Here is an 11403-nt window from a genome sequence, read left to right on the forward strand (position 1 = left end):
CTCCTCGGCCGCGACCGGCAGCTCCGGGGAGCGTCCCCCGCGCGTCTGCAGCACTGGCGCGCCGCTACGACCTCGGCCGCCGTAAACATCCGCTGCCGTCTCTGCGCCTGCGCGCGCAGCGGTCCCACTGCGCGTGCGCCCCGGGCCGGCTCTTAAAGCGGCGACGGCGCCGCGAGTGGACCCTGCCCCGCTTGTTTGCCCCCGCTGCCCTCCCCTCGCGCGCTCACTGACACCGTTCCCCACTCCGCCGGGTCGCGGCTCCCATGGGCGTGCCCTGGCGCCGCGCTTGGCTAGGCGAGTGGACTGAGAGGCCCTCCCGTAAGAGCCATCTGAGATGACTTTGCTGACCCGGGTGGGATCATGCTGCACCTCAACAGCGATCGTGAGACTGCACACTGGTCCCTGGATGCTGATTTCAGGACGGGCGCTGTCCCCGCCGCCGCCGTGGCCGCCCCACACCGAGCGCGGCTGTCTGGATGCCGCACAGCCCACCCTGCCTAGCAAGCTCTGTCGCCCAAGCCTCACGTGGGGCTTCCCAAACCACTTTCGCAGCAGAACCCTTCCTTCAAACACAGTCCTACGAGCTGCCCGCTCTGTCCAACGGGTACAAGCATCGCTACTGCCGAGGAGGAGGTCTGGGTCCCCTTCTGCACCCACATTGCTCCCCAGACCCTGGGAAAAGCTTGAAGACAAAAGGCCGGTGCCTTCACCACCTGTGGTCCCAGCCAGAGCTCACTTCTCTTGTTGACCCACGACCCTGAATCCAAGGCCCTGTGGTCCCCCACCAACCTCGTGACCTTTACACTGGCTCTCAGCATCCATCTACCTGAGATCCTGTGGTTACCCGTGGCCATTTCAAACTAGAAAGACCTTGGAGCTATCCCAGACTCTCTCCCCACTGTCAGAGGGCAACTTCTCCTTGTATCCCACCCTGCCCTGCCCTGGCTCCCCTCACCTCTCACCACCCTTCCCTGGGCTCTGAGAAGTGGTCCTTCTAAAACACTCTGACCACATCACTGCTCACTTTAGACATTCCCCTTCAGACCCATTTGCTTGGCTTTCCAAGGTGGTTTCCCCGTGGACTCCCAGTACTATCAGCATTAACAGCATTAACCCTTCATAGGGTATTATGTTAAGCACCCTACATGGGTTGTTTCAGTGAAATAGGTACCAGTGTGCCCTCCAATGAGAAAAGCAGACCCTGACATCAGGAGCTGGCCTGGTGCTCTCAGGAGGCCATGGGGTCTCCTGATGGATGCAAACAATCTTGTAGAGGAGCACCACCATGATACAGGAAGGCAAAACGAGGTCATATTATAATTTTGTCTAAGCACAGACAAAAGCAGGGTCACCGTGTCACTCAAAAAAGCTAAGACATGCCCTCTTTGAGCTAGTAACAATGACCCCCACTCCTCCACCAGCTGCAGCTGCAGAAGGCTACAAAGTGCTCCTCACCTGCCCCAACCTCCTTGCTGACAATTACTGAGATAACATTTACTGAAATGCCAGTCAGAGAACTGCCTCCCCCATTCCTGACGGCATTTAATCTGCACAAAAAATCATCCAACCAAACCCACATCCTGCACCCACATTGCTCCCCAGACCCTCCAGCTCCACTTTAGTGAGTTTTCCCAACACCTCTTACTGAGATGCCCTGCCATTCCCACAGTGTGCATTCCCCCTTGCTGCAATGATAATAATCCCAACTTGTTCAACTACAAGCATGTTCCTTTGTCATGAGGGCACTGATACCTCCATTTTACAGATGAGGTCGCTGAGTCTCTGAGTAGTGGCTTCTCCTAAGCCACATAGCTAGTAGTAAATACAGGAAGAGGGAGTGGAATCCAACTGCTGCTCCTAACCCTCCTCCAGCTTCCTCCTAACCCCAGCCACAGGGAGTTTTCTGAATATGTCTTCATTGTCTCCTTTTCCAGACATTCATCCCCTGGCACTTGGTCACTCACGAATGGTATATCTGAAGGAGGAGTTTCCAGTCAGAGGAACAATTGTGCAAAGGCCTGAGGTATGAGTGCACCTAGGAGTCCAAGGATCATCGAGTGGCCAGAGCCACATGTGGGAGGATATGTTGCCATCTTCAAAGTTACACTATTTCTATTATGGTAAAATATGCATAACATTTACCATTGTAAGTGTGCAGTTCAGTGGCATTCACGTCGTTGTGAAACCATCACCACCATCTGTCCTTCTCCAGAATTTTTCATCATCCCAAACTGGAACTCTGAACCCATTCATATTAAAAATTCTCAGAACTAGAAATCGAGAGGAACTTCCTTAATTTGATAAAGAGCATCTACAAAAAGCCAACATCTAATATCATACATAATGGTGAGAAACTGGACGTTTTCTCAGAATAAGGCAAGAATGTCCCCTCTTACTACTCCTGTTCAACATTTTACTAGAAGTCCTAGCTGGTACAATAAAACATGAAAAGGCAAAATAAAGTATAGAGATTTGGAAGGAAGAAATAAAACTGTTTTTGTTCACAGATGACAAGATTGTCTACATATAATATCCTAAAGAAGCTACCAAAAAACTTCCTGGAACTATTAAGTCATTACAGCAAAGTTACAAGATACAGTAGTTTCCCCTTATCCTTGGAGAATGTGTTCCACAACTGTATCAGGGCTGTGTACCAAATCCTATCATACATACAGGGATGCCTGAAACCATGGGTAGTACCAAACCCTAATATATACTATGTTTTTTTCCACACATACATTAGTTATAATAAAATTTAATGTATAAATTAGGTATACTAAGGGATTAACAACAATAACTAATAATAAAGTAGACCAATTATAGCAATATGCTATGATAAAAGTTATGTGAATGTGACTTCTCTCTCAGTTGCTAAGTGACTAATAGGCAACTAGGGTGTATCACTTGCTGTGGATGCACTGAAGGAAGGGCTGATTCATGTCTGGGCAGGATGAGAGGGCTGACACAAGATTGTATCACGCTGCCCAGAATGGCGCACACTCTAAAACTTAAGAATTGTTTATTTCTGGAATTTTCCACTTAATATTCTTGGACTGTAGTTGACTGCAGGTAACTGAAACTGTGAAAGGTAAAGCTATAGATGGGGGACTATTATACAAGGTTAAAATACAAAAGTCAATTGCTTTCCTATACACCAAAAATGGACAATTGGAATTTGAAATTAAAACACAATACTATTTACAGTAGTACCAGAAAAGAAAAATACTTAGGTATAAGCCTAACAAAACTACTACAGATCTATATGAGGAAAACTACAAAACTGATGAAAAGAATCAAAGATCTAAATAAATGGACAGATATTCCATGTTTGATAGGAAGATTCAATGGTGTTAAATATCAGTTCTTCCCAACTTAATCTATAAATTCAATGCAACACTAATCAAAATGTCAGCAAGTTATTTTGTGGATAACAACAAACTGATCTGAAGGTTTATATGGCAGGCAAAGGACCCAGAATTGCCAACACAATACAGAAGATGAACAAAATTGGATAACTGACACTACCTGATTACAAGACTTACTATAAATTTACAGTAATCAAGACAGGATGGAATTGGCAAACAAACAGAAAAATATATCAATGGAAAAGAATAGAAAGCTCAGAAATAGACCTATACAAATATAGTCACTTGCTTTTTTGAAAGGGGGCAAAAACAATTCAGTGAAGAATGGATAGTCTTTTCAACAAATGGTGTGCTGGAACAACTGGACATTCACATTTTGTTTAAAGTATATATATATATATATATATATATATATATATAGAGAGAGAGAGAGAGAGAGAGAGAGAGAGAGACTTTATGCTTAGATTTCACACTTTTTACATAAAAGTTCGAGAAGCTAACACAGAAAAAAATCCAAGTGACCCTTGGTTTAGGGATGGCTTTTTTGACAAGTCAAACACAATCCATGAAATGAATATAGGTAAGTTGGATTTCATTAAGATTAAAAAATTCTACTCTGTGAAAGACACTGTTAATGGATGCAAAGATAAACCACAGACTGAAAGAGAATATTTAAAAACCACATATCTGATTTAAAAAATACTTGTACCAAAATATACACAGAACTCTTAAAATTCAACAACAAGAAAATAATGCAATTTAAAAGTGGGCAAAGCATCTGAACAGAAGCCTCAGCAAAGGTTACAGATGGCAAATAAGCATATGTAAGATTTTCAACATCATGTGTCATCAGAGAATTGCACATTTTGAAAACAATGATATACCGCTGCACACCTATTAGAATGGCCACCGTTGAAAACACTGACAATAGCAAATTCTGGTGAGCAGTGGAGCAACGGGAACATGTAGAGCCAGATGAAATAGACATTGAAAGACCATTTGGCAGTTTCTTACCAAGTGGAGCATAGTCTTACCTGATGACCCAGCATTTGCACTCCTAGGAATTTACCCAAATGACCACTGTGTCCACACAAAAAAACGCACATGGATATTTGTAACAGTTTTATTCACAATTGCCAAAAACTGGAAACAACCAAGATTCCTTCAATAGGTAAATGGATAAACAAACTGGTACATCCATACAATGGAGTATTAATCAGTGATAAAAGGAGTGAGCTATCAAAGCCATGAAAAGACATGGAAGAGCCTTAAATGCTTATTGCTAAATAAAAGAAATCATTATGAAAAGGCTATATACTGTATGACTTCAACAATATAATAATTTTTAAAAGTAAAAACTGCAGAAACAGTAAAAAAAGATCAGTGGTTGCCAGAGACTGGGGTTGGGGGCAGAGGGAGAGATTAACGGAGAGATCACAGAGGATTTTTAGGACACTGAAACCATTTTGACACTGTAATGTGCACATGCTATTAAGCTTTTGTCAAAACTCATATAACTGTGCAACAGAAAAAGTGAACCCTAACATAAACTATAGGCTTTAGTTAATAGTAACATATCGATATTGATACATCAATTGTCACAATGTACCATACTAATGCAAAAATATTAATAACAGGAAAACTGCAAATGAGAGAAGGACCTATGAGAATTCTGTATTCTTTGCTCAAATTTTCTGTAAAACCTAAACTGCTCTCAACTATAGTTTATAGTTGTGTGGGTTGCTGCTGAAATTTTTTAGCTTTTGTATATCTGGAGAAAAAATATTTCACTTCAAAAAAGATAAAACTCATTTATTGAGAGTTATTTGGGGGTTACAGAAAATATGGGCAGATAGTACAGAGTTCCCATAGACCCTTTCTCTCCCCTGCACAATTTTTCTCGTTACTAGCATTTTTGCATTCGTGTGGTACTTTGTAACAATTGATGCATCAATATTGATACATTACTGTTGTCCAAAGCCAGTAGTTTGACAAGATGAGGAATTTACCACAAGGTGTCACCACTGCACAGCTGCTCAGTTGGGAGAAGGCACCAAACTAGGTCATCTGAAAACGGAAAAAAGTAGTTCTTCCTCATTTTAAGCCCTGTAGCCAGAGAACGGAATTACCACTGTCGGTTTTCAGACATGTGCCAAGGCTACTCTGCTATTCATACCACAAAGGTGATAGCAATTTGATGTTAATCTGAAAATACCGATGAACTCAAATGCATTCACATATGTTAAGTGTTTGGGAAGGATTCTTAGTTATTTCTCATCTGAAAACAAACTACTCTAAGTGGGCACAGGAAAGGGTCTCCTATGGTCAATTTTATGTTAACTTGGCTGGGCCTATATAGAAAATATATATGATTTCAACAAAATGACCATTTTTAAAACTGCAGAAATAGCAAAAAGATCAGTGGTGTATATATATATATATATATATATATATATATATATATATATTTTTTCTTTTTTTTTTTTTTTTCTTCTGTTGGTTCTGTTTCCCCAGAGACCTTGGCTGATACAGGGTTCTTACAAAGAAGCGGTGTCCCACCAGGGTCCAGAGGTCTGTCCACAGGACACCTGAGGTGGAAGTGTCCTGAGCTGACATTCTCACCTCTGAGGATATGGGACCCGACATTCTTGGTGACATTGCTGCCACTAACAGGAACTCGGGCCCCCCTCCCCCTGCACCAGCCCTTCTGCCACTCCTCACTGTCTTGTGTGAATTTTGACAAGAAAAACTCGAGGGGAAAGTATGAGTGGTATCAGCACTGGAGAAGTAGGAGCTTCTCCGGAAACTTCTGACTGCAGCAGGTGAGAGACCAGACTAGTCACCAGGAAGAGGCATAGCAGCAGGCGTTTTTACTCCCAGGTCCCAGTGGGTGGCAACTGGAACTGTCGGTGAAGACAGGAGGGCTTCAAGTGGGACCTCCCAACTTGGCTTTGCAGCTGTTGTCAAGTATCAGGTAGCCAGCAGCCCACCAGGGCCAAACCTAGTTGTGAGATGCAGGGATGTTCCTGACGTATCAGAGATGGGTGACCTGGAGCTGCAGTGAGTCCCTGCAGACTGACTTGGTATGGCCAGACCCAGAGAGAGGCACCCAGTTGCCAAGTTTCTGGAGAGCCAGCTCCAAGTCAGCTCCTCCCGGGCAGGCCAACACTGGGATCTAGGGAGGAAATGCTATGTGGAGCACCCCTACCCTGTCCCCACACTTGTCCAAGTATCCCCAGTGACCTGAGGCTGGCTGTGGACCCTCCCTTCCTCTCTTCCCCCATTCCTCAGTGGCATGCACAATTTGCCTAATTGAACAGATCCCTCTGGACCCTGGGCATCCAGGTTAGTGTCCTAAGACCCTTGTCTCAGGGATCTTGGGCAGACAATAAACCAGAAAACACATCAGCGAAGCCATTCCACTGTTTAAAAGCCCCCGGTATCTCACATCTCTTGCAGAGCCAGAGTCTGGGCATGACTGAGCACTCTCCCCCTCATTCCTCCACTCTGCCTATGACTCCTGGTCAGCCACACTGGCTGGCATCCTCCTTCCCTTACGCCTGGGTCCCTGCCTCCGCATCATTCCCCTACAGAGCTGACCCTCATCTCCCTCAGGTCAAACGTAAATCCCCTCATGAGGAGCATTGCCTGGCCATCCTCGTTGTGCCCCATTTCCCCTCCCTGATTTCTCTGTAGCTCTTTTCACCAAATATGTAATTCTCCAGATTAACCTGGAGAATCTGCCTCCATTTCAAGGGAACTTTAGGGTCCTCCCTGCCCTGGAGAATAGTCAGACTGTCCCAGGAGGCAGTGACATCTCCTGGCCTCCTCTCCAGGCATCCTGCCTGGTGGGCCGGATAGCTCCCAGTGCTCCTGAGACTGGGGCAGCCCATCTGTGAGATCTTGGCTCTCCGTGCTGAGCCCAGGTGGATTCTCATTGGTGCTTCCCACCCCACTCACTGGACCAGGGGCCATGGCAACTCCTTTCCCTCTGACTCCTGAGACATCCACCGGATCTGACTGCTCTGAGGATCCCTTCCTTCTCCTCTTAGAGGGAGAGACCCCCGCCCCAGGGGCCACTGCAACACATAATACTTCAGGTCCAGCCCTGGAGTTGGGGCCTACAGGAAATCCCAGCTGCACAGCTGATCCTCTATGTGACCAGAGAAGCTTTCTGGGCCTCCCTAAGCCTTGGTGTCCTCAACTGTATGATGGGGACAGTCCTACTGCCCGCATCCAGGTGGCTGAGAAGTTGAGAGTTGCTTCCTGAAAAGGGCTAAGGATTACACTTTCCTACAGTCTTTTTTCTCTTCTGTGCCTGCTCAGAGCTGAGTCAGGTGGGGTCTCTGTATGGGGTGGGAGTTGGGGCAGCTGTAACAGAGTCCTCTAGGCTTTGTGCCTGATAGGGTTTCAGACTTTCAGCCTATGGTAAAGGGTCCCAAGCAGTAGCCCAGGGCCCATGGAGTGGAATTTGTCAGCACTTCCACTTGGTCTTTCCAAGGCAACAGGTTGGGGCATCAGATGGCTCCTCTTCAGTCACAAACATTATCAGGTTTGTCTTCTGCTATTTTGAGAACTTCTACAGAGAGAGCTGTGATGGAATTAGAGACAAGGAATACACTTTGGACTGTATGTGAAAGAAACTGGCAAAAGCATGTCTAGCTTGGCAAAAGGAACTCCACAAGTAGAGATGCGTGTGTCCCATGGTGGTAGCTGCACCTTCCTGCTCAACTGCCCATTCCCTGAAACCTAGGTGGGGACAGAGCTGCCCAGGCACTCCCTGCCCTTCCTGCAAGCCCCCTTTCCACCTGTGAGTGGTGGGTGCTCAGGGATGGTTCTGCAGGGCTGAGACCACACCACCTCCTCTAACTTCATGGGGCTCCAGGTATGCCCCTCAAGACCTACACTGGCCCAGGAGGCTTCAGAGTGTGGCCAGCCCTCGGGAGCCAAAACCAGTCCAAGGAGACATGTTAGCCAAACTGTCACATCTACTGGGAGGGATCTCCTGGAACTCAGGAGAGTCTCTGTGTCCACGAGGTAGGCAGGGTACAACCTTTACATGTGTACATGTATCCTTGTACAGCTTGATGGAGGATCCCAAGCGACCATCCATTCTTCCTCCACATCATACATCTGCCCTTGTTGAGGATGCCCGGGGTTGGCCCCGCGGGCAGCACACACCACTGGCTTGTCTCTCCGCAGAAGCATTTGCACTCATGTGGCACACCAGGCAGTGGCAGCCCTTGCACAATAACAGCTCTTGCATGGTCATGAGAGCTTCAGCAGGGTGAGTGTAGACCAGGGGCTGATGGGGATTGGTGCATCGCTGGGCCCAGGGAGGGCCAGGCTGAGAATAGCAGGTGGGCTATTGTGATCAGTAGGGTGGATGTCCTGATATCTGTGGGGCATTTCAGAGGAAACCCAGAAGGTGCTAGAGTCAGGGAAGGCAGGCTTGGGGGACAGTGTAGGAGTTCTCTGTATACAGTGAACATCAGCCTTGGAAATGAGGGAAATGGGGCAAGGACACAGGCTCGGGCAGCCCCTGAGGAGTACACAGGGGCAACTGCAAGGTGGGTAGAAATCAGAAAGGAGAGGGTGGGGGGCACAGGCATGTGGGAGGAGGATACAGTGGAGGGAGAGGAGGAGGAAGTCATAAAGGCAGAAAGACTACACTTCAGAAAAGTCAGCACAGACGGAGGCCTGCGTGCCATAGACACTGAGAGGAAGGCAAGAGCGGCAGAGACAATGGGAGCAGCTGGGAGAGGAGGTGGGGCTGGGAGTGAGGGCCACAGAGTGGCTTGGAGCCACAGCTCTGCCGATGGCCAGCTGCCTGGCATTGGCCCAGGCCACCCACCATCTTGGATAAGGGTGTCCTTGCATGTTCTCCTGTTTTAACCCAATTGGCACTTTGCTAGAGTGAAGGTTGAGGCTCTATTGGGGAAGCTTACTATCCTTATGTTAAGGATGGTGAAGAGAATGGCACAGAGACTGTAACCCCTGGGGAATATCAATAGCCTGTGCTGCAAGGTTCACAGTCAGCTGACAGTTAGGAAACCCTCTACACCCATATCTTTAGCAGCTTCTAAAAGGTCAGAGCTTCAGTGGGACAGAGTGCTAAATGAGAGAAAATGTCACCTCAACTTGAGACCCCACTTACTCACAGAGTGGTGTCAACCCAGCACTGAGCCAACTTCCCACCTGCACAAGGAGACAGTCAGCCAACTTCCCACCTGCACAAGGAGACAGTCAGGTGCTCATCAACTGGAAGCAATGGCATCCAGGTAAGGAAAGTAGGTGTACACAAGTATCCACCTTGCTTCTCTCTCTCTTTCTCTCTCTCTCTCACTCTCTCTCATTGGAATCTCACTCTGTCACCCAGGTGATCCTTCTGCCTTAGTCTTCCAATGAATTTTTTGATTCATTGTAGAGACAAGGTCTCACCATGTTGCTTGGGCTGGTCTCTGACAACCCTCTTGCCTCTTCCTCCCAAAGTGCTAGGATTACAGGCGTGAGCCACTGCGCCCGGTGCACACCAGTTTTCCAAATAGCTGGTGCTTCTCTCTTAAACCAAGCTAAGATGGCAGTTCTTCAGGTATAAGTTGGCAGGAGTGGAGAGATGGAAGAGGAGGAAACAACAAAATTTAGAAGCCAGAAAACTCACAAATGCAAAATAAATGGCTCAGGATACCCAAAACACTAAATTCTAGTCAGAGTGTAGAAAGTTCAGAACCAACATAGTCCATGTCCCTGAACCCTCAAGAACTGGCAGTACCAGGTTCTGCTGGAAATGAGAGAAGGGCTAAAACATAGATAACTGGAAGAAAGTTTTTCGGAAGTTGTCAAAACCCCAGAGCCCCGCCCTGACTCAGAGGTCAGGTGAGTACTCCCCTTCTTCTGAATAAAGCCTCAAGCATTATTCTCTGGAGAGGGCAAAAGGGAGGGTATGTAGGCTGATAGAGAAGGCCTAGCTGGGGGTGGGAGTCCCGTACAAAATGTAAATCCTAAGAGAGCATATAACTGACTCAAAGACACTCTTTCTCCCAGCTCCCAGCAGGGTTGGTGGCCTAGCCAGTCCCTCTAAGCAGAAGGTGAGAACATCTTCGGGGTGACCAGCTCTGCTGTTGTCAAACTGTGAGATTGTGCAGCTTTCTAACATCATCCCCCAGTAGGAGCATCACAGTCTTCACCTTCCCAACTAACTCTCATGCCTCCCAGAATGATTTCTCCTCCACTTGCAGTGGGGACAACTCAGAATCAGTCTTGCTTATACCCACCCATGCCCCAGCATCTGTCAAGCTGATGTGAAGGAGCATAACCCCAGGCTGCCAGTCTCCCTATCACAGCGGAGTCTCAGCAAGGGAGACCCCCAGGAGCCCTTCCTCACAGCTGCACGGGTTCTGCATAGCCTGCTAGTGGGACTGTTGCCTGCGATGGCCCACAGTCAGCAGCTAGAGCTCTCCCAGCAGACCAAATGCCCCCCAGGTGCCGTAGAGCCTGTCTAGATGGAACAGAGACTGCAAACTCAGCCCATAATATCTAAGAATGTGTCAATGAAAATTGATCCTTTGTTTGCACATCAGATGGGAGCCTCGAGAGCCGGATTTCCAGGGAGGTCCAAAGGCATGTTGACAGTTCAGGTGAAATTTGACCAGAAGCCCCAAATTCAAGTCTCAATCTGTGGGGGCTGGAGCTCTACCTCACACAAAAATGTGGAAATGAAGAAGGTGAGCAGCCACCGCAAGCCCAGAAGGCCAACGCACACCAGCTTTTCTTTTCTTTTTCTTTTTTTTTTCGAATCGGAGTTTCACTTTGTCGCCCAGGCTAGAGTGCAGAGGCATGCTAACCACCACCGCAGCCTTGACCTGCTGGGCTCAGGCAATCCTTCCACCTCAGCCTTCCAAGTAGCTGAAACTACAGGTGTGCGCCACCACACCTGGTCAATTTTTTTATTCATTGTAGAGACAAGGTCTCCGCCATGTTGCTTGGGCTGGTCTCAAACCTGTGGGCTCTGGTAACCCTCTCGCCTCTGCCTCCCAAA

The sequence above is a fragment of the Carlito syrichta genome, unplaced genomic scaffold (assembly GCF_000164805.1).
Source record: "Carlito syrichta isolate Samal-C Ts95f unplaced genomic scaffold, Tarsius_syrichta-2.0.1 Scaffold304348, whole genome shotgun sequence".
Classification (NCBI taxonomy): Eukaryota; Metazoa; Chordata; class Mammalia; order Primates; family Tarsiidae; genus Carlito; species Carlito syrichta.